Source organism: Dipodomys spectabilis, unplaced genomic scaffold (assembly GCF_019054845.1).
Source record: "Dipodomys spectabilis isolate Male_0828 unplaced genomic scaffold, ASM1905484v1 ptg000389l, whole genome shotgun sequence".
Lineage (NCBI taxonomy): Eukaryota > Metazoa > Chordata > Mammalia > Rodentia > Heteromyidae > Dipodomys > Dipodomys spectabilis.
In genome coordinates, this window is record NW_024871066.1 from 562,511 (window position 1) to 570,148 (window position 7,638).

At 32.9% G+C, this 7,638-nt stretch overlaps 1 pseudogene; it reads right to left on the reverse strand.

The window, feature by feature from the left end:
- Nucleotides 1–2,091: 2,091 nt before the first annotated feature.
- Nucleotides 2,092–2,188, reverse strand: LOC122096794 (annotated as a pseudogene).
- Between the last annotated feature and the right edge of the window lie 5,450 nt (nucleotides 2,189–7,638).

Consider the following 7,638-nt stretch of genomic DNA (forward strand, 5'->3'; position numbering starts at 1 on the left):
TGTAATTTGGTCAAAGTTATGTCTCTTTATGTAGGCTACTATAAATGTATTTACTAATTTCAAGTAAATAAATAAATTCTATTCCCATCTTTTTTATAAAATAAAATTTTGTTTGCTCTATAAATTGATCAGAGGCATGGTTTTTGTGGCTAGCTAGGACATTGCACATCATCTGTCTCTCTCTCCCTTTCTTGGTTCTCATAGATAATATGATTGTTCCATAATTATCCTAATTTATTTTGCTTTCATATTTTTGGTTGCATCATTTCAGTTTTTGCTCTGCCATTTCCCAAATCATTTATATAGAAGGCGTTATTTCCTAATTTCTCATTTCTAGAATAAGCTGCACATGAAGACATCAGTGGTCCTCATTTTCAGTGTGTACATTTGAATACGGAGGAACATCTTTCCTCTGCTCTCCATCAATTCCCTACTCTCCAGTGAGAATAATTTCGAATAGTAAAATTGGAAAAAGAGAAAATAAATCATGGTGAATAAACAGTTGCGGAAAATTCACTGGATATTTCTGACCAGTTCAACCAATGTGAACTATTAGGAAAATACATGGACACCTCATTCCCACTGGCACTCAAAGTTTCTGGTTAGGCAATTCTTAGGAATATGAAGAACAAGATGAAAAAATAAGGAATGATAACAATTGTCAGAAAAAAAATGAAGAAGGATCCAAGCAAATTTCTTCATTGGGCTGCCAAAAATATTTGACTTACTACAGTGCGGAGACTTCTTTCCCAAAAGGCCACTCATGTGAATAGTAGGGATGACGATGAGTATACCCATCTTCATCGAGAAGCGTACAGTCGACAATTAGACATTGTCAGTGAGTTGGTGTCTCAAGCGGCACATGCAATAACTGTAGATGAATGGACACCCCTGCACAGTGCATATACGTGGAATAATACCAGAGTGACTTCTTTATTACTTCATCATGATGCAGATACCAATGCCCAACTAAAGGCCTCTTGTCCCCCTTACATCTTGCTGCTGAGAATTGAGCTAGCAAATATATGCTTGATTTCCTTCTGTTGAACCATTATATAAAACCAGGCCTGGAGAACAACATAGAAAAAATTGCATTTGATATTGCCAAAAGGATAAGTATGTATCACTACCTCTATGAAGTTGTGGAAGGCTGTACAAATTGTTCACCTATGTCCTAATGGTCGGGTTAAGTTTCTTAAATTTCAAAAATGCAAGTCGATCTTTTGTGTCCCTACAAAATATTTTCACAATCCAAATAAGAGCAATATATTTTATTTTGGTCTGTCATGGGGCTTGAACTCTGGGCCTGGGAGCTATTTCTGTGCTCTTCAGCTCAAGGTGAGTGCTCTACTACTTGAGTCTCAGCTCCACTTCCAGTTTTCTAGTGGTTTATTGGAGATAAGAGTACCACAGACTTTCCTTCCCAGGCTGCCTTGAACCATGATCCTCAGATCTCAGCCTCTTGTGTAGCTAGCATTATAGGCATAAGCCACATGTGCCCAGCAACACCAATATTTTACTGTAAAAATTTATGGATTCCACAGAATTCTTCCAAGTGAATTGCCTGCATTGGATGTCAAAATGTATTCAATAGTTTTTGTATACATGTATAATGATTTCTTCAGAGTTTGTGATTTTTTAATCAGAAACAATTTTAACTTACCTGTTGAAATGAGTAGTACAGAAACTAAAATATTTCTGGTGCTTGTCTGAAAAAGTATATTTTAAAATATTCTATATTCTATGTTTGCATAATGTTCATAATTTATTTTATTTTCTCCTAGATATACTTTGAATTCTACATTATTTTATAATATTGAGGTTCATTAATGTGTTCTTTCTGATTGTATTCCATATAGAAACAGTTTGATTCCTTTTTTACTAGGTCTTAATATTATTTTTCTTTGGGATAAAATGACAATGTTGTCTAATTTGAAAAGTTTTGTAAAGTTTATGCTATGTAAACACCTTTCTGAGGTGAATATTTAATACACTGATGTCAAACTGAATTTAATTATATGAATTACGTGTATTGTTACAGTTGTAATTTTGTTTTAATAACTGTTTTTCATTTCTTGCATCTGAAGAATGAAACATATGGAATACTTCTCAAATTTTCATGTTATCCTTGTGCAAGTGCCATGTTAATCTCTGCATTGTAATTTGAGTATTAGTGCTGCTGAAGCATGTAGTATCCTCTAAATTTAAGTAGTTAATGATGCAATCTATATACAAGCCTATATCTATGGGTGCCTACTTGTAACAAGGAAACCGTATTGTTCCTAACAATGCTATCGATCTTATTTCCCTAAAATTCTGTGAATAGTAGAAAAAATTATATTGATCAATCAATTGCTCACATTTGCAAATTTTTTTGTCAATGACTATCTTAAGTCTTTTTATTTGGAATTTGATCATACTCTCAATTATTTATAGATAGGTCCAAAGGTGATGGCTTTTTCAAGTACTTATTTATCCAACTGTGTTAGCTATGTGGACCTAATGGATTCAAAGTAAGCATTGCTTAAGAGCTACTTCTAAACTTCTTCAGCTGATATTTTCCCAAATGAGGTGTTACTGGCACAAATGTCTACCTGAGCCTTTACCCTTCTTCCATGTGGGAACAGACCAACCAGAATATCTTACCCAGACAGCACAGATTGTCTTACTAGAACAAAACTAATCTTGGTTACAAGGGATCATAGAGAGATGAACAGTTCAAACAGAACTGTTCAGACTAGAAGGTATTTTATCAAAATATAATTGTTTATTATACCTTCCATTTCAAAAGTAGCTAAAGCCAAGAAGGTGAAAAAATTGTTCATATGCATGATTACTTAATGTCCTGGCCTGTCTACCATCCAACCAGGCAGGAACTTACACTACTGCCTTTTTATCACCAAATATTTTCATAGTTGCGGGAGAAGTCCATATGTTTCTCCTAGTTATTAGGCATTAAATTGATACTGTTTTAATCACAGTGTTTCCTCTTGCCTCCATGCTGTAAATCTACAAATGGTAAATCTTTAGGTCTAACTCTATCAAACACTAAGGTAGAGATAATGGAATAATACTTTAAAACAGAGTTGCCTTTGATACAGTAACTACAACAGAACAATGCAAACCTGTGCCTTTTAATTATATTATATATAATTATATATTTTATATTTATATGTGCTGATTTTATATTTCACACAATAAAACTTACTAGAATTAGTTGATAATTTGACAAATAAATTGATATTTATTTATTCCAATAAATAGAATTGGAATATAAATAATTAGGTTTAAAATATATATTAGATATAAAAAGTATCAATGCAATGTCTTTAGTATAAACTTGTGATACATTCTAGCTGTTCTTGGTCTTCTGAATCCACATGGTAAAAAACAATGTTTCCCTCTAATCTATAATGCATTTTACTCTGCTGCTCTGTTTATTGTTTTAACTGTCTTGTCCCAAACTGTTTTTCTCCATATTTCGGAAGCATTCCTATTGATTATACCCAAATTTTGCTAAGATGTCTAAAAACACATTATCCTTCTGCAGTCCACATGGGTCCTAGGATCCCAGGTCCCAGTTACCTGCATCATCAGATAACAGGGGCAAGATTTCTCACCAAGGCCCATGCAACATGTCAGCACATAGTAATTGAAGACCAACCTCAATTTCTCATTTCCTATATTTCAGGGCCCCAATTCCTTGAGATGCAGGTATTAACAGTAAGCAATTGTGGAATGCAAGGCAACTTAAAATGAAGAATGAAATAACAAAATTTGAGAGAAAGTACTGTAATTAAAACATTCAACTTATAGATGACCAGCCCATATGAGTGAACAAGTTCACAAAGTGTCATAAGATTATTTTTAATACTCCTCCCCTATGATTAATGAAAGATTTTATTCCAACATAAGTGGGCCAAAAAATAGTTCCTTGAAGGATAGATCCATAATTGGTCTACCAAAGCCCGGAAAACTTGACTTAGAGATCAAATGTAATTCAGAAAAATATTTGAAGCACTAAGGAGTGCTTCAAAACACTGGGACTTCAGTACAACATGGTTCTGTGGTATAAAAATGTCACTCTCAAACCAATGATAATCTACAATTAATCTTCTGAAAGTGTATTCCTTTACAAATAAACTTTTTAAAATCACATTCGTCAAAATGACATTTTACAAGTTGATGATACTTAGTGACATTACAAGATTTTTAAGTGTAGGGAGCAAGTTACAATAGAGTTGAATTATTTACACAGCACTAATGCCAAACGCGTTCAACCATTCATTAAAGTTTAGAAATAGTACAACCCACAATTTGTGTTTTTCAGTAAGGGCCTTCCAGAAATGTGTTAAATAGGTTAGCCTCCTAAATTCCAAACCCAAACGTGAGCTAATAAATTTCATCATTTAATAAGGTACACTTTAAAAAGTCACAAATAGTTGCCTTATCATATGTTATTTTATGTTTTCCCTCTATCTAACATAGTAAGAAATATGACTTTAAGTCTTGAATATGGGTATTCATCAGAGATATGACAAACATAATATCTGTCTTCTATTTTTATAATATTCCTCTTTTGGAATAAATTTTAATTTTCTTCTTTTTCCAAAACTTATAGGCAGTAGAAAATATTATTCCATGTAAAATAAAAGAATCACACCATTGTACAAAGCCATATATAAAAATTCGTAGTTAGGAATACATTCTAAGCCATTTTTTTAACTTTCTTTTTGACTAAAGATTAATCTTCCAAATGGATGAGAATAAAATCTTGTTTAGGTGATTCACCTCTCCAGTCTCCAGCAAATTGTTGCTGCAGATGAATCAATTATGGAAATATAAGCTGACATCAGTTCAAGAATATGCAGGATTGAAAGTCCATGGAATGCATATAAACCATTCAAAGTATTAATAGACAGTTTAACACAATGACTATCAGGAAGTTGAAACCAGAGAGGAATTATAGTAAAGACATAGAATGAATGAAAAATGAACAAGGGGCAAGTACAGCTAGAATATTCAATGTACACATATGATAAAGGAAGTGGTAAATTGGAAATAAATCTTGGAGAAAGGGTTGGTTGAGAATGATGGAAGGAGTGACTCCGATCTAGGAGCATTGGACAATTAGATGGATATATTTAATTGTAAAACAATTGCACAACCTTTTAAAATTCAGTTAAAAAACACAAGAAACAAAAAACAGAAAAATCACAACCAAACAGCAATCTCCAGAGAGTATTAATATGACCTCTCAAAATTTTAATCAATTAATGAAGGGCAGTCTTGGGAAAAGCAAACAAAACTGTTCAAAGAGAGAAGTTTGGGATAGGGGAGAATTTTGAACAGAATTAAATAGATTGTCTAAGGCTATAAATCACCTCCATCTGCTGCAAATAGTATCTTTCTTCTACGAGTTTTCTGTCTGAACTGGATAATCCAGTCCTGAGACACACTTGGTAGCTTGTGAGGTTAGAGTGGAAGAAACAAGATCATGAACCCATTACTCCACTGGAGAGAAAACAATACTCTATATTTTCTCTAATATCTCTTCACTACTCTTTCTTCATACTTTTAAGTCAATTGATTTTGAATTATATTTTTCCTTCTTTCTTCTGGCAAAGTAATTCATTAAATATTATTTGCCATTTTCTTCTTTCATGCTGTTTAATTGGCCATTGATATTTAATGAGTCCATTAAATATCCCTCTTGCATTTGGTTGCCATGAAACAACATTTATGTTAATGAGGAGAAATCTAATGTAAAACTTTGTCTCCAGAATACAGCCCTAGAAGCTGTGATCACAAATATTTGGCTATTTTTTTTTCTTTTACCTTAAAAGACTTCTTGTGTATAAAGCGACCACAAAAATAAGTACTCCATCACTTGTTGGTTCAATCAGAATTGTCTAAGCTCAAAAATATATTTTCCTAACAAGATGCTGATAGGAAACAAAAAATACTGCACTTTTATCTTCTCTTTTAAGGTTCTCCTTAGATACTATATCAGGAACAGTGAAGTTATTCTAGGCAAAATTATTTCAATAGATTATTTTCTCTTGGTCTTGCATTTGTTCACCAAGATGTATGGAGGAGAATAGAGTTAAATGACCCATACCTTGGAAGACAGTGTCTGTTACAAAAGGACAATGCTTCTATGTCCTACTTCTATGTCCTCCTCTTAGCTCTTGCCGGAGTTCCAATTAATCACAGCTTCTTGGCTTCATGTCTAGTGAAGCTGAAGGACTAGATGGGCTCCACCACTGTTAAATCTTCATTATTTCTCTTTTAAAACTCTTTAAGTTGCCTCATTTGGACGTTGAATTCATTTTCATGTCTTCATTCAATCAGTTCTGCATTGTAGTGAGCCAAATAGGCTCTGTAAACTCACTTTAGGGAGTAAAAATACTAACACAATTTATATCAAAAAGTTTTGGCTTTCCTTCACTGCTGAATACAATATGCTTAGCTAAGTCTTCTAAGAAAACTTTTTTTTTTATTAACTTTTCCATTTGCTCAATTCTTTTCTGAACTTTTTGGCATATGTAATAACAGAAGTCTTCACTATCTCATATTAATAAGGATATCACTTTTGTGAGCCACATAGAAATGTGAAATTATTGGTTTGAAGTATCCAATCAGATTTTTTTCTGTGTTTCACTGCTTCACATCCAAAGACATTGTGGAAAGTGTTACAAACAAAAATGTGTAATCCCAACACCTTCTTTCATTGTGAAGGGCACTTTCTCCCTAAATATTTTGACTCAAATTATCTTTTTCAGAGAATTACTCTTTGGTAATTAAAGGTAAATTCACAAATTTTGATGCCTTATTTTTTTAAGTACTTTGAATTTAAATTCCAATACAACCTTGTTTCAAACAGTGAAAATATATTTCCTGGGTAAGGAAAATTCCAAGGGACCCTACAGGATTTACAAGTTTGTTTGTTTAGTGTGAAAAAGAGACATCTTCATCCACATTGCTCCCTCTCTACTAAGTCTCCTTGGATTTCTTTGCATGAAAACTATTCTTCCAGGCAATTTAAATTTTCGTAATAGGCTAAGTTGTTAAAATTTTGAACAATTAAAATTTACCTGTCATAACTTTAAAACTCTTGAAAATCCTTTATCAGAACCGCGAATTCACCAATCTTAATTCCACCATTACCATCAAAAAGTTAACATGCTATTTTCATGATATAGTATCCATGCAGCTATTATATTCCAGTGGCTTTGTTATGCGTATATATAACCATATTAGCTGATGCTAAGCAAAATTAATACCAAGATATGTAACCAGATTTTTTCATTTGTGGTTGTTGTTTTTGATGAACTATGTGATTTCTGTTTTCTTTGGGTTTTCCTCCTATGGTTTATCCTTCTGGTATATCATTTTGTATTGTATACACATTTACCTTAATTAGTGAAGGGAAGAGGAAAAGCATAATGGTGAGACAAAGGACAAAAGGCAAACCAATGCAATAGCAATACTCACAAGACAATATATTGGAAATGTACATTACAACTTGTGAGGGATGAAGGGGTGAAGGAAAACTGTGAGAAAATGAGAGAAGGTTAACAAATTTGAAAAGTTATGATTTAATACCCTACAATTACTGTAACCCCACTGTACATC